The sequence below is a fragment of the Miscanthus floridulus genome, chromosome 13 (assembly GCF_019320115.1).
Source record: "Miscanthus floridulus cultivar M001 chromosome 13, ASM1932011v1, whole genome shotgun sequence".
In the NCBI taxonomy this organism is placed as follows: Eukaryota; Viridiplantae; Streptophyta; class Magnoliopsida; order Poales; family Poaceae; genus Miscanthus; species Miscanthus floridulus.
The window spans coordinates 19,616,327-19,639,501 of NC_089592.1; the positions used below are offsets into that span (position 1 = coordinate 19,616,327).

The 23,175-nt window shown below is 47.5% G+C and overlaps 3 pseudogenes; 2 read left to right on the forward strand and 1 right to left on the reverse strand.

The window, feature by feature from the left end:
- Positions 1-2,637: 2,637 nt before the first annotated feature.
- LOC136501632 (protein CHLORORESPIRATORY REDUCTION 6, chloroplastic-like) lies at positions 2,638-12,099 on the forward strand (annotated as a pseudogene).
- Positions 12,100-14,516: 2,417 nt separating this feature from the next.
- Positions 14,517-17,522, reverse strand: LOC136501788 (uncharacterized; annotated as a pseudogene).
- A 2,518-nt stretch (positions 17,523-20,040) lies between these two features.
- Positions 20,041-22,844, forward strand: LOC136499553 (uncharacterized; annotated as a pseudogene).
- The last annotated feature ends 331 nt before the right edge of the window (positions 22,845-23,175 follow it).

Below are 23,175 nucleotides of genomic sequence, written 5' to 3' on the forward strand. Positions count from 1 at the left end.
GCCGAGTGAAGAAAGCGGCCGGCATGGATGGAACTATTATATGTTTTTGCCAACATAGCAACACTAGATGCAATGATGAACTAATGGTAAAACAGCATACTAACATGTCCATTTGCATCATGATGATGTGATCACTGGCTAATGAAGTAATGATCATGCATGCATATTATTCTGCGGAGGAGAGAGATCGAGAGGGTTCGTGGATAAACACTGCAGACGTGGAGGGGCCAGGGGATAATGGTATGGTAATGCAGCGGATGGCAGGAGGGCAACACGACGATCGATTAGAGTAAGTATTGGGGAATAATAATCAATCAATCAGTTCGAAGAGGGCATGATGACAGCATGGCGATGAGGTCCGGCAATTCAGGAAGAAGAATTACAGCATGCGCCCGGGCCATTCTGAATGGTAATATGCATGGGATTGTCTTGTTTGAGAAGGAAATTCTGAAATCTAAATAGGATAGGTGTTTGGCGGCTTTTGTTTTTTTTTCTGCTACTTACAAGCAGAGTCGCAGTTAAATTTGGATGACACAGACAAAGTCATCGGCTTAAGAATTTGGCGTGTATGATGGAGAAACGAAATTTGGCCATTCTGAATGGGAATATGCATGGGATTCTCTATCTCTAGTTTCAGTTTCAGAAGGAAACCCTGAAATCTGAATAGGATTGGTGTGTGGCGGCTTTTGTTTTTCTGCCATTTGCAGAGTTGCAGTTTAAGTTTGGATGACACAGAGAAAGTCATCGGCATATAAGAATTTGGCGTGTATGGTGGAGAAACGAAATTTAAAAGGGCCCTCATCAGTGATCCCTGAAGAAGACGACTTCACTTGGGTCTAGTATATGTTAGTTATACCACCATCATTAGCTGTGGTCTTCGATAAACAAGCCTACATAATCTACACCGGGATCTAACTGCTGCAGGGGATACCGGGATAGTGAAATGAAAGCGATGCGGCTGCATCGATGATATGTAACCATACAACGTACTCCGGGTCTCCGGCCCAACCCCTCCCTCCACGCTGGAGTAGATGCCACCCCGGTCCGGAGGTCCTCGCCGCCGCCGCCACCCTCTCTCAGACTCACCTCACACTGTCCCACCGATCGACTACCGCCGCCGCCGCCGTCGTCTCTCAAACTCACCCCACACTCTCCCACCGATCGACTAGGCTGACGCTGACCTGTCTTCCGGGGCCTTCTCTGAACCCCCAGGGCAAACTGAAACCTGACCCTGAAACCAGAAACAGTAACTCTATTCTTGCCAGAAGGAGAAAATTGATAAAATTAGGAGACCATTCTTGTGGAAGGGGGATGAGAATGCCAATGACGGGCACTGCCTGGCAAACTGGTCAACAGTTACCAGACCTAAGGATCTTGGGGGCTTAGGGGTGCCTCACCTAGAAAGATTTGGGAGAGCTCTTCGCCTACGCTGACTCTGGCAAGATTGGATGGAAGAATCCAAACCATGGCTTGGCTCGGAGCTCCCGTGTAATGATGTTGACCACCTCCTCTTCAACTCATCAATCACAATAACGTTGGGTGATGGCGCAAAGGTCCACTTCTGGCACCATAATTGGCTTGAGGGGGAGGCTCCTAGATATCTAGCCCCAAATTTGTTTCAGCTTGCTTTGAGAAAAAAAAAATAGAACAGTACAACGTGAGCTATGGAACAATAATTGGATACGCTCACTAAGGGGGAGAATCACCTCGGCTGTCCACGTTGAAGAATTTGTTTCCTTATGGATAAGAATTCAGGATGTCCATCTGTAGCAAGGCGTTAGAGACTCCACCTGGAGATGGACCCCAGATGGCGTTTATTCCACCCGTTCAGCATATCGGATCCAATTCAAAGGCTCCTTTGGATTGTTTCGAAGTGATCTAATTTGGAAAGCGCACGTGGAGAACAAATGCAAAATCTTCACCTCGATTATAGTACATGACAAAATTCTAACGGCGCATAACCTACAGAAAAGGGGGTGGCCACATCATGAACCTTGTGTACTTTGCAATGGTCCATTAGAAACCGGCCTACACCTATGCTTGTGTTGTCATTTTGCTAAGGTGGTTTGGGATCAAATCCTCTCCTCGGAGAACTTCCTTGAACTACAGTCACATGCTCATGATGATCCTATACACATCAAAGCATGGTGGGAGACTACAAAGAAAGTGCCAAATTCAGAACGAAGACGGCTTAATGGGGTGGTGATTTACACCTTTTGGAACATCTGAAAGGAGTGCAACAGGAGGATTTTCAACAACGCCTCTGAAACGGTGCTGCAGGTCGCTGCAAGAATTAAGGAGGACATTGACCAAAGAAAGAGAGCTTTTGCTCATGTTTAGCATTTGAGGGTTTTAATCTATGTTTTTCCTGCATCCCCCGCCCCCGCCCCCCCCCCCCCCCCCCCCCCACCCCCACCTCTTGGAGGACTCTTTTTGCTTGTATAGACACTCTTTTGCTCCCCTGTTTAATTGAAAGGCAGAGCTCCTGCCATTCTATTCAAAAACTCTATTCTTGCCGGAATTAAAGCGGAATAAGATCCCCAGCCCAAATCATAAAACAAATCCTCTAGGAAGAAATTAAAAACTGAGTGAGAAGACATGGAAAAACTGAGTGATAAGACATTGAAAAATGTTTGATTGAGCTTTACTACTGCCTCCGTCTAAAAGAAAAAAAATACAACTCCACCACACTACTAACTCAAACTATCTAATAAAAAACTGTTCATGTTTATTTTCCATGCATGAAACGAGCTAGGATGTGTTCGTTTGCCTGTACAAATGTGTATGTGCTGGGGATTTGACCTCGCCAGAAAAAGCAGCCCCGAAAGTTTGATGTTATACTTGTAGAGCGTGTTCGCTGGTTGGTTTCTGGGCTGATAAGCCCAGCTGGTGCTGGTTTATTGTGAGAGAAAAACACTGTTGGCTGAAACCAACCAGCGAACATGTTGGTAACTATCACAATGAAATTTGACCACAGGAAACGAAGGCGAAGGTAAAATTTTGAGTTCACTGGAAAGAACCTGACTTCGCTTAGAACAAGATGGAGATTGCGAGAGATTGAAGAGCGAAGACACCTTTTCGACTTCGCCGGACACGTGAAGTCAGAAGAAGCTAAAACAAAGATGTGAAGATATGATCAAAGATGATAGCTCTGAAGTATTGACAAGGCATGTTGAAAAAATGAAGCCTAGGATGGCAGAAAGGACAACTTTGCTTTAAGAAGGTAATGGCTGGACTCCGTGTACCCGTGCAAGAGCAGGTTCGGGTGGGATTAATTAAGGTAATGGCGGGTCAAGGCATGCAGAGATGTGACAAGAGATTTGTACAGACAAACAAACACGATCGCTGCTTCACCAGGCTTGTGTGGACCAGTAAAACAAACACAAGAGATTGCACCATGAAAGCCGTGCTCGAGCTGGCCAGAGCCATGCCAGACGGCCGTGGACCAGGATTCCATAGAGGCCCTAGGCAGCCAGCCGCGGCAGCTGCCGGTTAACCAGCCAGCCAGCCAGCCAGGCGCCGGACGGCCAGCCAGTCGCCAGCTAGCCAGCAGCACCAGCCAGGCGGCCGCCGGCCAGCAGCCCAGGCGAGTCAGCACCAACACGAGCCGACTGAGGGGCGGGTGCGCGCGCCGGGTAGCGGCCGCCACAGCGCACAGCCCCCCACGGACCTGGGTGCAGACGCAAGATCCGGGGCCCCGAGGGCCCGAATCTGCCCTGCATGCCGCTTCAAATCAGAGGGAAGGGTCGGGAGGCCCCAGCTCCGACTAGAGGCCACAGACGCCGCCGCCGCTTCAAACGCCAGGAGGAGGGAGGAGCTCGCCGGATCCGGCCCCGGAGGGCCCGGATCCGCCCCGCCGGCCGGCCCAAACGCCGGAACAGTAGGGGAAGAGGTGGGGTCTCAGGGAAGAGGAGGTGGGGGGAGGATAGGCAGGAGGGAGTGCGAACGGCGCCAGCTTTGAGGAGCCGCCGCGGGCCGCCGCCATCGCTCGCCGGAGAGCAGCGGCGGCGGCCGGAGGGGAGGCAAGAGGGGGCGGCGGCCCACCAACCATGGCAGCCGCCGCCACCGCCCACCACCTGCCCGTTGTGCCGCACCGCCTTGCGCCGATGCGGCACATCAGCAGCAGCCCGCCGCCGCCGCATCCGGCCTCCCGTTGCTCCGCCACGGGGAAGCTACCCGTCCAGCTCCAAGCGGCGCCGGCGAGGGCAGAGCGCGCGTCAGGGTTCGCCGCACGCGTCGCGTTCAACCCCTCCGGAAACTACGACCTCTCCCTCTCCATGGGCGAAGACGGTGATTTTTTTCTCTTTTCCCCTCCCACTAAGCAATCAACGGCATACTGATCCTCTCTGAATGTACTACTAGCACTGAACAAAGTGACGCCATCAGGGAAAAATCAACTAAACAATCGTATGACATGAAGTGAGAACAGAACTAGACGATGCTTTCTCCTGGTTCATCCGTTTCAGTGCTTCTGAAATCGACTGAATGCTGTAAGGGCTAAGAGAGAATTCCCTTCATGCCATTATAAAAGATCGTAATTTCTGTGTGCCTCTGAAAAAGTTCAGTAGTCTTCAGCGTCAATGCTCCAACTTTTTCGTGCTCTCCATGCCACTTCCGTCAGATTGGGCTCTAACGCCGTCAAACTGCAGGTGTGAAAAGACGAAAATACCCTTAAGTCTAAATATGTCATTAATTTTTTTTGAGCATCTTAACGACTTCAAATTAAAAGCTCAAAACTAGAAAGTTGTGGATCTCGTCGAGATCTATAATTTTCATATAAAAATTATTTTCATTTAATTCCGCAAAAAAATATGATTTGATATGATTAATATATCTTAGAAAAATTATATTTTTTTGTGGAATTAAATGAAAATAATTTTTATATGAAAATTATAGATCTCGACGATATCTACAACTTTCTAGTTTTGAATTTTTCATTTGAAGTCGTTAAGATGCTTAAAAAAATTTAATGACATTTAGACTTAAGGGTATTTTCATCTTTTCACACCTGCAGTTTGACGGCGTTAGAGCTCAAACTGACGGAAGTGGCATGGAGGGCATGAAAAAGTTGGAGCAGTGGCGCTGAAGACCGCTGAATTTTTTTAAGGATACACAGAGCATTGCGATCTCTTATAATGGCACACAGGGAATTCCCCCGAGGGCTAACTAGTAGGAGTAGCAATTTTGTTCAGATTTCTGTGTTTAGTTACGTTTATGTAGGTCATGTTAGTACCTGTCTGACAGCCATTCTGCCCAGAAAATATGTGACTTGCCCAATCAAGAGCAGCCATTCATGTACTTCTTAGGTTTACCACTGTCTGGCCTCGTTCGCGTGCTCTTAAATCTGGTTTGATCCGCTTATTTTTTTATCCGGAACAATTTTTTTTTCATAAATCCATCCAGTATTCCTCCAAACCATCCAGATTCCTCCAGAATTCAGACAAGCGAATGTCTCCCCGGCCTTAAAACGACAATTGTCTGCTTTAGACCAAGTACTAATTTTCTCCAAGAATTGATCCATTGATGCTATGAGCACTAATATCATACACTACAAAAATAGGCAGTTATATATTTGACACTGAATTTTTTTGTAACCCCTACCTATTTGCCGTCCGTGTGTCACTGACACATAGGGCTCACCTGTGGCAAAGACGGGATTTAGGCAATTTGCAATGGATGACACTAATTTTCCCTGAGGTACAACCTTTTAACTGACTAACCCTGTGTTTCATTTGTGAACTATAAGAACTTTCTCAGGGATGCCAAGTGTTTTATGTGTTTTCAGCCATGCCTGGTTACCATTTCTAATTTTCATCTGAGTGTCTCCAATGTCCATATCCGGGCACCATAATAATTTTTAAGCCTTGGCATTTGCGCTTGTACCATTTGTTTGTTTTTTTTTTGTGCAGAGACCCCACAGGTCCGACCTCCGCCGCCGCCTACCGAAGGGCGTTTTGAAATCATTATCTGACACCATCCGAACACTCGACCTATCGCCAGTTCAGGAAGCACTTTTAGAACCAAAACACAGGTTTAGTGCTGAATTTCAGATTTCATTAGTTATGCCATAACTATAGCAGGTTAGGGATACATATAGAATAGCTTGCTTGAGTTTTAAGAAATCTTGCTTGAGCCTTAAGAAAACTACAATATATTCTACAGATGCTAAAGTAGACGCTAGGAATAAAGATAAGGGCTGACACAGGCACCAACCACTCTAGATAATTATCCTAAGTAGATAAGGACAAGACTTACAGCTGTCATTCTCCCCTAAGTCTTGTGTGGTGCCTTCTAGGGAATTTGAACCATTCCAATCCTGGCGCAAAGCTCCTAGAACTTAACCCGTCCAAGGGACTTGGTGAGAAGGTCGACGAGCTGATCCTGGGTGTTGATGTAGCCGGCCTTGATGCTCCCCTCATCCAAGCAGCTCCTAATGAAGTGGTACTTGATTCGGATATGCTTGCTGCGCTCATGGAAGACGGGGTTCTTCGTCAAGGCCAAGGCGGACTTGCTATCCACCCTGAGCTCCACTGCTTCTGCGTCTCTGCTCAGGAGATCGCCTAGCAGCATAACCAACCAGAGAGCTTGAGTCGAAGCGGTTGTGGCAGCGATGTACTCCGCCTCGCAACTGGACAGAGCCACCACTTGCTGCTTGATCGACTGCCAACTGATTAGACACTTGCCGAGGAAGAATATCGTCCCGCTGGTGCCCTTGCTTGTGTTGATGTCATCGGCGAGGTCGTTGTCACTGTACTCGATGAAGTGCTCCGCACCGAGACACCTCGGGTAGTGCAAGCCATAGTCGGAAGTGCCCGCGACGTAGCAGAGGATCCTCTTGACGGCCTGCTCGTGCTCCGTCGTCGGTCGCTGCATGAACCGATTGACGTAGCCAACGGCGAACATCAGGTCCGGCCATGTGTGGACGAGGTAGCGAAGGCTGCCCACAATGAGCCGGTACCGTGTGGCGTCGACCTCCTTCGCCGTGCTGTCGCGGCTCAGCTGCAGCTCCTCCTCCATGGGAGTGTGTGCTGGGTTGCAGCCGGTGAGCCTGCCCAACTCGACGATGCGCTTGGCGTAGGCGGTCTGGCGAAGGGAGATGCCGGAGCTGTCCTGGTGGACCTCGATCCCTAGGTAGAAGGAGAGAAGGCCCAAGTCGCTCATCTAGAAGGTCACCTTCATCTCCTCCTTGAATGACTCCACCTCGGCCTCCTTGGTGCCGGTGATCACCAAATCTTCGACGTAGACGCCTACCAACAGGGCATTGCCTCCCTTGCCCCGTTGGTAGACTGTAGCCTCGTGAGGACTTTGTTGGAACCCCATTTGTTTGAGAGTGGAGTCCAGCTTGGCATTCCAAGCTCGGGGTGCCTACCGCAAGCCGTAGAGGGACTTGTGTAGGCGAAGAACCTTGTTCTCCTTGCCGGGGATGACGAATCCCGGTGGCTGGTGGACGTAGACCTCCTCCTTTAGGTCACCGTTGAGGAAGGCGGACTTGATGTCCATGTGGTGCACATGCCAACCCTCCTGGGTCGCCAGTGCGAGGAGGAGATGGACGGACTCCATCCACGCTACGGGCGCGAAGGCGTCGTCGAAGTCGACTCCCTCCTGCTGGACGAACCCGCGCGCCACCAGACACGCCTTGTGCTTGATCACCGCCCCGGCCTCATCCTTCTTGAGCTTGTAGACCCACTTAAGGGTGATGGCGTGGTGGCCGGCATGAAGATCCGCCAGCTCCCACGTCCAGTTCCGCTTGACCGCATCCATCTCTTTTTGCATCGCGGCGCACCATGCCGCGTCTCCCTCCGCCTTAGCGAAGGATCGGGGCTCGTCGTCCTCGTGCGCCAGGTGTAGCTCCGCCTCAAAGTCATGCACCACCAGTCCAGGAACGGGCTGATCACCGAAGATGTTGTCCAAGGTGTGGTAGCGTAGACGCTCATCTCGTGGTAGGCATCGATGCGATCCTCATCGTCGGACAGCGGAGTGGCGAACTCCACCGTGCGCTGTTCGTCATGGACCAAGGCTACTGGTGCTGATCTCGGAGGTGTGGGCACCGATGCAGGAGATTGGGGAGCTGGTGTAGGAGAGCGGGGTGTAGCCGGTGGTACAGGTGGTGGAGGACTTGCTTGTGGTGTAGGCGGTGGAGTACTCGCCGGGTGCTGAGGTAGACGAGCTCGGTGAAGATGAGCTACTACCTCCCCCGGCTCCCTCGAAGTGGACGTAGTCGATGACGAAGTCTCTGAGAGTCAAAGTCGAGCCGTCGTCCACCGCCTTGTCCTAGGCCCAGCCTCGCCCTTCGTCGAAGACGACGTCCCGGGAGATGTGGACACGTTGTGTCGCAGGGTCGAGGATGCGGTAGGCCTTGACACCCTCCGCGTAGCCGATGAAGATCCCTGGCGTGCTCCGGTCATTGAGCTTGCTAATGTGGTTGAGCTCCTTGGCGAAGGCGAGACAACTGAAGACGCGGAGGTGGCTCACCACGGGCTTGCGCCCATGCCAGGCCTCGTACAACGTCTTGCCGTCAAGGGCCTTGGTGGGCGAGCGGTTGAGGAGATGGACGGCAGTCATCACAGCCTCCCCCCAGTAGATGGCCGGCATCCCTCTCTGCTTGACGGCGCGGGCGGTGGCCACCACCGTCTGGTTGCGGCGCTCAATGACGCCGTTCTGCTGTGGGGTGTAAAGCGCGAAGAAGTGGCGCTAGAAACCCTCGTTGGCACAGTACGCCACGAACTCAGTCGCCATGAACTCGCCACCGTTCTTAGTGCGTAGCACCCAAAGCTTGCGACTGCACTCTTCCGCAGCAGCTTGATGGACCTTGATGGTGTCCGCAGCCGCCGCCTTGGTGTCGAACAGGACCGCCCACATGTAGCGGGACATGTCGACGAGGAGCAGGAAGAAGCGCCGGCCTCCAGGTGTGGCCGGTGTCACGGGGCCGCAGAGGTCACCGTGCATGAGCTCCAGCTTGGCGCGGAAGCTTGCCTAGCGAGGAAAGGGGAGCCGCCGCTGCTTGGTGAGGATGTAGGTGTCGCAGAACTGCTCCACGTGCTCGACTCGCGGCATGCCCTGCACCATCTCCTTGTTGCCGAGCTGTTTCAGGTCCTCAAAGTTGAGGTGCCCAAAGCGCTCGTGCCACCACTAGGAGTCGTCGTCATGATGGGCTGCAAGACACACGGGCTGCGCCACATGCACGTGGAGGACGTAAAGGCGGTTGGGGCCTCTGTTCACCTTGACAAGAAGGCGACGATGGCGATCCCAGATACACAAGACCCCATGCTCGATCTCCATGCACGAGCCGTTCTCATCCAGCTGTCCCAGGCTGATGATGGAGTTCCTTAGCGCGGGGATGTAGTAGACACTGGTGAGCAGTCGGTGCTCGTCGGTCTTAGCAGTGAAGATGATGGAGCCGACGCCCTTGATCTCCACGGCGGAGGTGTCCCCAAACTTAACGGAGCCTCGAACGCCGGAGTTGAGCTCGAAGAAGAACTCCCGCCGCCCGATCATGTGGTGGGTGGCGCCGGTGTTGAGGTACCACCCGTCGATCTTGTCGCCGTCAGACCCGTTGCCGAGGAAGACATGAGCCCGCGGCTCGTCGAGGTGGAGGAGCGCGGCGGCGGCCGACGCGGGAGAGGAGTGCGGCTCGATGCTCCCGTGTACAAAGAACAGAGCTGGCTCGTCACCCTCCTGCGCTTGCGCGACGTGTGCCTGACCACCGCACTTTGCCTGCCGGCAGTCCTTGGCCTAGTGTCCGGTCCTCCCGCAATTGTTGCATGTGTCGTTGCGGGGAGCCTTGCGCTCGCTATCGGCGCCACCTGGAGGGCCACCATGCGCCTTGTCCCGCTTTGCGTGGCCGACGCTTGCGGCTGCTCGACGAACCTGAAGCCAAAGAACCAGAGGCCTCCCCCTTCTTCCGCTCCCGCTGGGGGGCGAGCCACTGCTCCTCGGTGAAGGGAAGCATGCCACCGAAGGTGACCGGCTCTGAGGGAGGTATCTGCTCGCGGTTGTCGATGGCCTTGAGGCGACCTGTCACCTCCTCGATCGACAGCTCGGAGAAGTCCAGCAACATCTCGATCGCGATGGCGACCTGCGAGTACTTCTTGGGGACGACACGGAGGAACTTCTCGACAGCTCTCTCCTCGTCGATGTCATTGTCGCCGTACCACGCCAACTGCTGCATCAGGGTGTTGAGTCGGAGAGCGAAGTCGTCGACGTCCTCACCCGGCTTGAAAGCCAGGTTCTCCCACTCCTGACGCAGCTTCTGAAGCGTGGACCTGCGGGTGCGGTCGCTGCCGGTGCGTGCCGCAGCGATGGCGCCCTAGGCGTCCTTGGCAGTCCGCTTGTTCGCGAGGGAGGAGTGCATCTCCGTCGGAACAGCAGCAAGAAGCGCCTCCAGTGCCCACCGATCCTTGTCGAAGTCGGTGTCGCCGTACCGTACCGCATTCCATATGCGCCGCGCCAGCATCTTCACCTTCATCACCACGGACCACTCGGCGTAGTTGGCCTTGGTGAGCATGGGCCATCTGCCGTCGGCGTCCTTGACGACGGTCTGCACGACGGGAGGGGAGCCGGGCTGGCCACGGCGACCATGGCGCCGGTCCGGGGAACGGGAGGCGCGCCGCCTGTGAGGGCTCCGCGCGCCAGCGTCCTGTCCACCCAGGTCCCACGCCTCGCGCTGCTCCTCCCGCTCCAGCCAGGCGTTGGCGTCGCGTGCCGCCCGCTCGTCTCGGTCCCATGCGTCCTGGTCGAAGTCGCGGCGTTGTTCATCGAAGCCGTCGCGGTCGCCAGCCTCACGTCCCCCGCGTCCGCCCAAGCCGCCCACGTCGGGCTAGGGCCGCTCGGCGTCCGCTCCGTGGTGCAAAGCCACAGCCGCCGCCGCTCCTGCATCCGACGCGCCCACCCGGGCGTCGTAGTCCTGCTCGCCCGCGTCCGCCTCCGCACCAAGCGCAGCCGCCGCTGCTGCAGCCTCCCACGCCTCCGCTGCTGCCTGGTGGGCGGCTTCAGCCGCACGCGCCGTAGCAAGCTCCGCCTGGGCGATGCGAGCCGCCCGCTCCGCTGCTGCTGCACGCTCAGCCGTCGCCTCCTTGCTCCTGGCTGTTGTAGCCGCTGCAACACGTATGCTGGAGGTGGTGGAACGGTTGGAGGAAGAGGACGAGGAGTGGAGAGACATGGCGATGGATTGGGATGGGGTAAGGGTAGAACCCAGATGAACTTAGGCTCTAGATACCATTTGTTAGAACCAATACACAGGTTGGGTGCTGAATTTCAGATTTCATTAGCCATGCCACAACTATGGCAGGTTGGGGATACATATAGGATAGCTTGCTTGAGCCTTAAGAAAGCTTGCTTGAGCCTTAAGAAAACTACAACATATTCTAGAGATGCTAAAGTAGATGCTAGGGATAAAGATAAGGGCTGACACAGCCACCAACTACTTAGATAATTATTCTAAGTAGATAATGACAAGACCTATAGCTGTCAAGCACTTGGTGACTTGAGTTCCTTAACAGCAGGTTCACAATCATACCTAGAGCACCATGCCATTAATTTCAACTAGCATTCACCAAGTTTGTGATCTGACAAGAACTTTATGTGCATTGTTCAGCTGATTCAAGAACCCTGTTGGATCAAACTGTTGGGTTTACCATTAATTACGAGAGAGAGAGGATGAGAGTACGACACGCGAGAGTTGTCAGAGTTTCCGGACATACGGCTATGGTTCGTGAGGCTTGACGCTGCTTACCCTTGGTTCCCGGTCGTAGTTGATTGGAGAGCCGGCGAGCTTGCCAGATACATACGCGGCAATGCTTGTTCCTCACCAGGTAATTTCAGAGAAAAAAGTGGTTTTGTGCACCCTTTAAAAATTTTAGTGTACAAAACTTTGTGGATGGATGATCTGCAGATGAGCATGCGAATGGGTGTGGTCTTCAACCCGTAGGCGCTGGAGCTGTTCGTGATGAAGAAAGTGTTTGCTGTGGAGACTTAGCTGAAGCAGCAGAACCATCCGAAGCCGAGGTTGAAGACGGCAGACATGGCCAGGATGCTCGGTTTCGGTGTCGGAGACGAGCTATTCGACTTGATCGAGAGAAGTACCCTATCCATCCTTCGTGATGAAGTATACAAAGCTGAAAATGGGGATCCGATTCCACACAGAATCAGTTACAGAATTGTACAGAAAGGTACGTTTGCTTTCTTCCAGGAGCCTTTCTGATGCTGTCGTGTTGCTCATGGCCAGTTCCAAAAAGTTTTCCCACAAAGTGCTACAGTAGCCATCACATTGAATTTTACGATACGTGCATGAAGCATTAAATATAGACGAAAAAAACTAATTGCACAATTTAGTTGGAAATCACGAGACGAACGTTTTGAGCCTAATTAGTCCATGATTAAATACTAATTGCCAAATAAAAATGAAAGTGTTACAGTAGCCAAATTTCCAAATTTCACCGGACTAAACACAACCTCAGTTGCAGCAAACGAGGGCCGGTGCCCCTGCTCCTGCGACCAGAGTGTCTCTAGCTTGTCTCTGCTTTAGAAAATAACAGTGTGGTCTACAGTTGGATGACTTACTTTATGTCATCCTTTGGTGTAGAATGAATTTGCTTTTGCAGAAATAAAACATTCGATTTTGAAAGGAAATCGATTACTGGAGAAAGAATAAAGAAATGTGGTTCCTCCGGTGCACGATTTCTGGATTGTCTTTCTTCAGGGATAGGAAGGACGACTTTATGTTGTCCAGCGTGACTTTTCAATTTTGTTTGACCACAAAGCAAAATTTGTGTTAGGCAAAAAAGAGAAATGTATTTCATTGTCTTCTCTATTTGTTTGCTTGTTAACTCTCCATTCCAAATTATAAATCATTTGGGCTTTCCTAGGTACATAATCTTTATTATGCATCTAGATATTCTCTATTTCTCGGTACACAGCAAAAGCTATGAACCTAAAAAACCTAAAATGACTTATAATTTGAAATGAAGGGAGTATTTAGCAATATTACATTCACATGATAGTTTTGTTGCCAGACCTCTACTGCTGAAACAATAATACCGTTAAATTCTAGAATAAATATAGAAAAATATGAGCACCCGTGTTAAGTCGAGGAAATATGGCCGGCTGGTGGTAGCTGCGGGCGGGCTGTAGCTAGGCTGCGGCTGGCTGGTGGTAGCTGTGGGCGGGCTGTAGCTAGGCTGCAGCCAGCTGGGGTGGCTGAAGTTGGCCGGAGGCCACTAGGGCTGGCCGAGTGAAGCTGGGCGCGGAGCAGACGTGGCCAGGGATGAGCAGGAGGCTGCAACCAGCCCACGACCGGCCCGATGTGGCCGTGGGCAGCTGCGACCTGCATGGTGTGGCTGTGGCCGATGATGGCCGGCCGGAGATTGGACCGTGTGGCGAGGTTGGTGTGCGAGAGGAGCATCGGTGGCGGCTTGTGGCGACGGAGAGTCGAAGGTGACGGCTGGAGATGGCATTGCGCGGCGAGGCTGAGCGGTCTGCGGCTAGCACGGTGCCGTCGTCCTCGGGACATCGCATAGGGGGAGGAGTAGATGGGAGCAGCGGCTGCGGCGGGGAACAGCGGTCTGCGATATAATCAGTTCCAATAGCATTGGTTTTCTATTATCAAGTTTTTGGTGTATAATCTTTCCATAAAAAATTCAAATGATTTAAATAAGTTGTTACTATACATTTTTCACAAATAGATACACCTCTCACATAGTTATATGTTCTAATGACTAATTGTTTATATCCATTCTATAGCACTCTTACATGACAAATATTGGAACTGATTTGTTAGAAACCATACATCATGATCAAGTTAAGGCACGCTGACTGATTCAACCACCTAAGCTCGACTAGAGAAGTTTCCAATGAAGTTATATTTTAAATAATTGCGAGTCTTGCAAACTAGAGGTGTTCACATGTTGAGATGGCGCTGCACCTCTCGTTGAGTTCGAGGGTTGATGAATGGCTCACCGATCGCAAGTTAGAGAACGCTAGGTAAACATTTATGCTAGACAAAGGAAAGAATGCCTCTTGTGTCTATATTGGACCTACGTAGCTCCGAGGTGAGCTTCGAAAGAAGTTTCTAGGTAAAAAATGACTTGTTATACCACTTAATAGAAAATGCTATATGTTCTATCTGGTAGGCTGCCCATGACGCCCAAAATTTCTAGTGCTATTAAGAGCCAAAGAGAATCTACTCGCTAGAGAGGAAATAGAAGTGCTAATATATACTCCATTCGGTCCATCAAGGATAAAAAGAAGCATATCTCACATTGCGGCATCCCAAGTGCTTAGGCTTGAAATCTTGATCCGACGTTTGTGTCACACCATAAAAGCAAGAATCAAAAGGGTACATAAATTTCATGCAGATGATGAAAGAGTCTTGTACAACAACGATGGTTCTTTTTTAATAAAATCCATGGCTCACAAAACAAATTCAAAATCATTCTAGTATGAGTGTTCCTGCCACTCATGAACCAAGATATTCTTACCATTATGTAAAATAGCTAAGCAATCGGAGCCCTCGGTCTGCCTCACTTGAACCTGGCTAAGCCAAGACTCACCTTGTCACTGAAGGGCATCAAGAATTCCCTTGACGCTAGCTCAAGGACATCATTGGTGTCACTAGCTGGGTCACCACGCTGCCATCGATGTTGCTTGGCCCTGCTTCATTGTAGTAGTCAGTTGGTAATGTTGCTGGAGGTTCACCAACGTAGTGCGACGGACCAGATGTATGCTATCTATTAAGCGCTGTGACAGGTTCAGCAAATGGGGACCAATTGAAGGTGGCTTGTTGGGGATTTTGGGTAACTAGCTGTAACTGTGGTGTCGACACGGGACGATACATAGGATAGCCCATATAGTGCTTCTCCTGTGGATCATTGCTAATGTTCAGGTCTGGCAGTAGCGAATTGCCAATATTGATTGCCCTAGGCTGGTGGGGCAATTGTGCAGCTAGGTTTGGGGAATTGAGGTGCATTTTTATCTCGGGTGCCGATGTATGGACGACCCTTGGATCGATAACTGGTAGGGATGCTGGTGGTTGTGGTGCTGCAGATTTGGAGTCTTGTTTCAGGATAGGATGTACTCCTCCAGGATGGAAAGTTGCTTGGGTGCCACTTGTTGACTTTTCTTCTTCTTCAGTTAACGCTTTGAATCTAGGCTACGCTTAGTTGAGTTCCAATGATTCTTGATGGCATTCTCTAGCCAGCCTGGGATCAACCTTACTATTATTGACCAGTGCCTTCCATAGGATTTGTGAGCTTGAATAAGCACCATATCCTCCTCCTTCGTCCATGTCATTTTTCTGTGACAAGTTAGTAATATGCAAGAATATTTGGCATAGCATTTCTAAACCTGAAGAGCATACTACTAAATATTCATGCCTTCATTTGCTCAACCATGTGAAATAGCAAAAACATTCAAATTGACAAAAATATTAGAGATGATGGGTTTCCTAGCTAGACTTAGCATTTTGGGCATTTTTTTGGGATTTCCATAATTGTCATTCATGGAAGAGATCTAGAGGATTCCGAACAACAAAATGGAGAAAGAAGGGGTCTGTGGGTGGCAAGGTGGCAAGGGCACTACCAATAAGGGAGGAGGTGGGAGAATCAATGGTGGCTAATGTTGTTCATGGAGAGTGTAAATTTGTGTTGTTTAGAGGTAGTGATGGTGGCTATGTCTCCTACGACATGGAGAGCCACAAGAGGAAAGATTTGGGTCCATGTGGTGAACGTTTCTTAATTTATGAACATGAAGTTCCCTAGTAGAATGATTTTTAATATGTGTCTATAAAGTCTTGATACAATGTTAGTAAGTTTTTGGTGCCCAACTTTGGATTTGCATGTGCATGGTTATGTACTGACACATGAGTACAAAGATTTGTATCCAAAATTATAAATCTATTGTAGAAACCGGAAACTTGTGTATCCAAAATTTTAAACCTATTGTAGAAACCTTTATGTGGGGTTAGATAGTTCAAAAATATCATATGCATAGTGTTTTGAAAAAGGAAAAATGAGGCACTTGAGGATAAACAAGCTCATTGGAATTGATATGAGAGTATAAGGAATCTAGGAGAGAGAAGGAAATCAATTTGTATGAATAACATTGCAAGAAAACATGGGCAATTAGATCAAGATCTAATGGTAGGAATCAGTAAATAAGGTTTAGAAAATAAATGCATTATCTAAGAAGTAATGATTGGGGTCTAAATCACACACACACACACACACAAATAGACCCTAACAAAAAATATGGTAAATACAATTTTATTGATTCTGTTATATCAAATTTTGCATGAGTTCATTTTGTCCCTATCAACAAAGTCTTATTTTCGTTGAACCTTAATTCTCACAATCATACCATTTTTGTATATATGGTAGGTGTAAAATGAACCTTTCCATCACAATTCAAAGCCTATGTTCAACAAAAGGACTAGCCAACACTTGAACAATTCAACTCAACATTTTAACATGTTTCCTATGGCTAAAAAGTATGGTTGCATGATTTAGTAGCTTTGATGAGGAATTCGCCATGTCAATTAAAAAAACAAATGCATGCTTCACAAGAACTATTCCTTTTTTTATAAAATCTCTCCTTTACAATGGTAAGCTAAGACATTCAACATCGTCCATGTATAAAGCTCATAGGAAATTCCTTAATAATCCTATGGACTAAGTAAGCCACCAAAATTACAGTGACTATGGACTTGTTTGTTTCTACAGATAACAACATGTCGCATGTGAGCAAACATGAGATCAGGGCTGCATCATGCAATTCAAATATCGCTTTTCATAGGCTAGTGCGGCACTGGGACACGCGATGGACACAACGTGTTTTGGTGAGTTTTCCGCCTTCCCGGCTTAAACGCAGCGAGAAACTGAACCGAACACGCCTACAAATGAGCAAACTAAGAAACAAGAAACAAAGGGATTTGACCTTGATGTTGGGGTGCAGATGATTGATCCATCTTTCATGGCACTGCTTGCCAATCCGGCCGGGCAAAGATTGTGCTATCAGGGTCTACCTCCCTTCACCAAGATGCATTGCCATATCCCTCAAAATGCTACGGATTGGAGAAGCAAATGATTAGATCAAGAATGCAATTCAGAGGCTGAAGTTAAGAAGGGGAAGGAAACAAGTTTGATTTTACATTGTTACCTATCCTCTTCCACTATCCATGATCCTTTGAAGGATGCTGGCTTGTTGTTGTTTCTAATTTGTTGTTGTGGAGCTGCAGCAATGTCAACAAGAATACCACTAAGGGCTTTGTAGCCACGGGCTATAACTGCCCCCTCTGGCATTTCAAACCCTGCTGGAGTCATACCTTTTATACTAGACACAAGGGAGCTCACATCGAGGGGGTTGCCCATGACTTGAGCACCACTAGCTTGCATTGAACCAGGAGCCACTAGATCATGCTCAAACATGATATCCCCATGGCTAGAGCTTGCAAGGTTCCTCTCCGTCCTCCCATCCGCTGCCATGGGTGGCGCAAGCATGTCGTTGATGAAGGCAGACTCATCGGACGCCATGATCAGATCAAGATCCAAGGTTGGAAGCAAGAGAATTGACTCTAGAGGCTAAAATTTTAAGGTGGGTGAGATTGGGGAAAGTGGAGCATGATGAGGAAAGGATGACGATGGAGACCCAATCCCCTCTTAACATAGAGAACAAGGATGAAACATCAACCATTCATCGTCTTGAACCACTTTCACATCCAATGGACATAAACAATGCAAAAACATGACATTCCGCCTCTTGTTTTTCTTACACTTATGGGCTATATTGGGACAATTTTTAGTTGGGCCAAAAATAGTCAACCAAGCCCAACATAAGGAGTAACAAGTTTTTGGCCCAAGTTTGTTTCTTTATGAATAAGTAGCCTAGAGATCGCTATAGTGAACCATCATCTCAACTATTGCAATACCTAGATATTAATGTAGGCCAAAGAAAGTAATCCCTTATCCATTTCAAAATATAATGCACAATTTGACTTGGCACGGTCTTTAGAACTTAGTCTTGACACATATCCCTATTACACTATAACATTTGTAGCACAAATAACCATAAGAAATCAATTTCTGGTTTGAACACATTTAGTTGAAGTTCACAACGCATGCCTAATAACATGTAATGGAGGGAACAGAAGTCGAACTATTATAATTGGAAAGAGCTAGTCTATGATGTGGGTCAACCATTCTTCTTGTCACGTGGCATTTCCCCATTATTTCTTCCTCAAGCCCTTAACATTTCTTCTAAGTTCCACTTTGTCTTCCTTGAACTCCAAGTACAACTCCATCACTAATCCTTTGATAGTTTCTAAAAATTCATAACCAAGAACTTTGGAATAGATAGCAAGAATGTTTACTTGATGAAAAAAAAACTATCAAATTATTGGGAACACCATATTGAAGTCTTAAAACATAAGACTCAATGGGTGAAACATTTTAAGAAGGAAAAATTAAGGTTCAATGTTTTGGACCTTTTGGCCCTCACGCCATCAGCCTCGACTCCATGACCACTAGGTACTCCCCTAGTCGCTAGGCCACTTGCTCCGGTCCTTTGGCCCAAGTCACTGACGGACTAAGCATGGCTACAACACATGTGAACAGTGCCCCCACGGTCCAATCTCTAGGCCTAGTAGTTAGACCGCCATGGCTGTTTTAGCAGCCCAAGAAAGTCCAAATCGTCTCATTTCAAAATTGTTTTTCAAACCGTTGTAAATTTGTTAACTCCAAGTATTGTCCCACAAGACAACCACCACCATGAGCACTTGTTAGTATTTTTCAAATCATTTTGCAAAGGTTTTGAATCTCTTTTTTGAATCACCACTCGTCTCTAATTTTAGTGATAGGACCTCACAAGTGTTAGTAGATAACGAATATACAAACACATTTGCCCCTCTTAATATTATAGCTATCTATCCTAAACTCAGCCATTTTAAACGCCTGATGGCCGGCAAAATGAAACACCTGATGTTTCATACCTTTGCCTTGCATGAATCCAATTTCTCTCAAATTGATGTCCGCAAGGAAACCATGTATGACATGTTCACCAAGCCACTTGATATGATCATTGATTCTTCGGCTTGATCTTCATAAGTGATGTGGATCACTCAAACCATCACATAGCTTCAAGTCCACCGACCTTAGCCTCACTTGCTCTTCTCCATTGCCTTGGTCCATCAGCGCCAAGCTCTCTACTCGCACTTCACCTCCTCGATGGTTCATCATGTCTCGAGTTTCTAGCTTGCCCTTCACCATTGCCTTAGTCCATCAATGCCAAACTCTATACTCGCACTTCACCGTCTCAATGGTCCATCGTGACTGAGCCTTTTTAGCTTGCCCTTCACCATCTCTTTGCACATAATCCTTTATAGCCAAGCCTTGCCTTGGTCACTTCTTTCTATGCTTGATTTGAGCTTTCCAACATGCTATCAATCATATCCATGTTAGTGCCCAACTCTTCTTGTAAACTAAACCAATTTACCTTCACACACTCAAATAGAATGGTCTGTCCACAAGCATTGTTATTAATTACCAAAACCCAAACAAAGGCCTATATCTTTCAGGGGCCTAGAGAAGAAGTGGATGGGGGAGAGGATGATATGTTGAAGAAGAAAAGCATGGTGCGAAATGGCTGCTAGAGTGGATGGATGAGCGGATAAGGATATTTTTTAATTCAATGTGTTGGTGCTTTTCATCTGGCTATGTTGTGGACCAACATCTCAGAACCTGCACACAACATTTTTGTTTCACTAAGCATTGGGCATATTTATTATCTTTCTTTTAAGGAATATGGCCTTGTCTTCTAACAATTGATGTAAGGAAATTGGATAGATCAATATAATTTCTTAGAACGTTCCAATGACATTGATTTCCAGGCAACTACCTTATTGAGTCCCCATAAGGTGCTAGATGACCAATGTGTGGGAGGGTATGAACCACTTGACATGTCAGGGTAAGGAGTCAATGGCTCTTTTCCACCCCCTCTATTGTTTCCTTTCCCTTCCTGTTCTTCTAGTTTATGGTGAGGAGATGCATGAGGACTATGACTATGGAACCTCCCTCTCTCCATTCTGCATATGAATCTAAAGCTTTGAATTCACATCATCCAAAATCAAAGTCTTACATCCTAAATCAAAAGTCTTACATGCTAGAGGGGGCAATTACAGCTGGTGGCTACAATGCCATCAATGACATTCATGTTGACATTGCGGCAGCTGCACATCCACAAATCAGAAGCAACAACAAGCCAACATCCTTCAAATGATCATGGACAGTGCAAGAGGATAGGCAACAATGCAAAATCAAACTTTTTTCTTCCCTCCTAACTTTAGCTTCTTAATTGCATTCTTAATTAAACTGTTTGCTTCTCCAATCCATAGCATTTTGAAGGATATGGTAGTGCAACTTGGTGAAGGGAGGTGGTTGGTGATAGCACAATCTTTGCTAGGCCGGATTGGCAAGCATTGCCGTGAAAGATGGATCAATCATCTCCACCCAGACATCAGGGTCAAATCACTTTGTTTCTTGTTGCTTACTTTTTGCTTATATGTAAGGCATGCTTGATTTAGTTTCTCGATGCCTTTAAGACAAAAATGGGAAAAATCCAAAAACACGCCATGTCCACCATGTGTCCCCATGCCGCACGTGCTTGTGAAAAGCGATATTGAAATTGTGTGGTGCATGATGCAGCCCCGATCACATGTCTGCTCACACTCTGCCGTTATTTATAGAAACAAACAGGGCCATAGTCTCTTTAATATTGTAGGATTACTTGATCCATAGGATTATTAAGGAATTTCTTATGATCATATCTTTATAGATGGACGATGATGAATGTTTTACCTTACCATTCTAATGGATAGAATTATATAAAAAGGAATAGTTCTGGTGTAGCACGCCTTTGTTTTTGGTAACTGACATGGAGAATTCCTCATGAAAGCTACTAAATCATGAAACCATACTTTTTAGCCATAGGAAACATATTAAAATGTTGAGTTGAATTATTCAAGCGTTGGCTCATCCTTTTGTTGAACGTAAGCTTTGAATTGCGACAGAAAGGTACATTTTACGCCTAACACAATACAATGGTATGATTATCAAAATTAAAATTTCAATGAAAATAAGACTTTGTTGACAGGAACAAAATTTGATATTACAGAACGAATAAAATTGTATTTACCATATTTTTGTTCAGGCATATTTGTATACTATAGATTTAGACCCAAATAATTATTGCTTAGATAATGCATTTATTTTGTAATCCTGTCATCTTTCATTGTTATTCAAACAAACTGACTTCCTTCTCTCTCTCTCCTAGGTTCCTTGTTCTCTCAGATTAATTCCAATGATGTTGTTTATCCTTACTTGCCTTCTTTTCCTTTTTCAGAATACTATGCATACGATATGTTTAAATTATCTAACCCCACATAAAGGTTTCTACAATACATTTAAAATTTTGGATACAAATCCTTATGTTCTACAACGCATTTATAATTTTGGATACAAACCTTTGTAAGCACATGTCCATATATACCCTGCACATGCTGATCCAAAAACTAAGCACAGAAAACTTACTAATATTGTATCAAGAACTTTATAGACACATATTCAAAAATCTTTCCATCAGGAAACTTGTTCATAGATGAACATTCTCCAGATGGACCCAAATCTTTCCACTTGTGACTCTCTATGTCATAGGAGACATCACCACCGTCATTAATTCTAAACAACCCAATTTTACACTCTCAGCCACCAACAGCAGCCACCATTGATTCTCCACCTCTCTGACTGCCGGTGCCCTTCCCACCTTGCCACCAACATATCCCCCTTCTTTCTACATTTGTTCGGGCTCCTCTAGATCTCTTCAATGCATGACAATCGTGGAAAATCCCTAAAAATTGCAGAAATGCTAAGCCTAGGAAACCCGTCATCCCTAATATCTGTCATTTTGAATGTTTTTGCTATTTCACACAGCTGAGCAATAGGAAGCATGAATATTTAGTATGTATGTTCTTGAAGTTAAGAATTGATCTTCACTTATGCTAAGCATTCTTGCATATTACTAACTTGTCACAAAAAAATAAAATATGGATGGAGAAGGACGACATCATGCTTATTCGAACTCACAAATCCTATGGAAAACACTGATCAACAATAGCAAGGCTCCTCCCTAGGCTGGCCAGAGAATGCCATCAAGAATCATTTGAACTCAACTAAGCACAGCCTAAAGTCAAATCGTCGATTGAAGAAGAAGAAAAGTGAACAACTGCCACTTGGGCAACTTTTCATCCTGGAGTACATCCGCAGCATGGAACCAAGATTCCAATCCGCAGCACCACACCCACCAGTTATCGATCCGAGGGTTGTCCGCACATGGGCGTCCAAGATGGAAATCTATGCACCTCAATGCCGCCAACCTTGCTGCACCAATGCACCACCAGCATAGGGCAATCAATCTCAACAATTTGCTGCTGCCAGACCTGAACATCAGCGCTGTGATCTGTAGGAGACACACTATATGGGCTATCCTATGCACCCTCCCGTGTCAGCGCCGCAGTTGCAGCTGGTTACCGAAGAGTCCAAACAGGCCAGCTTCAATTGGTTCCCGTTTGTGGAACCTCTCACGGCACTGAACAGAGAGCTTAGACAACTGGTCCATCCTCCTACATTGGTGAATCCTCTAGCAACATTGGTGCAAATGGATACTACAATGAAGCATGGCCCAGCAACATCAGTGGCAGTGGTGACCCAGCTGGTCGTGCCAACAGCGTCCTTGAGCTGGCATCAAGGGAATTCTTGATGCCCTCCAGTGATGAGGTGAGTCTTGGCTTAGACAGCTTCAAGTGAGGTAGACGAGGGCTCCCTACTGCCTGGCTATTTTACATAATGGTAAGAAAATCTTGGCACATGAGTGGCATGAACAATCGTACCTGAATGATTTAGAATTTCTTTTGTGAACCATGGATGCTATTTTAAGAACTGTTGTTGTTGTACAAGACTCTTTCAGCATCTGCATGAAATTTATGCCCCCCTTTTGATTCTTGCTTTTGGTGTGACACATGTGTTAGACCAAGATTTTGAACCCAACCACCTAGGATGCTGCATTGTGAGATATGAGTCTTTTTATTCTTGATGAACTGTGTGGAGTATATATTAGCACTTTCGTTTCCTCTCTAGC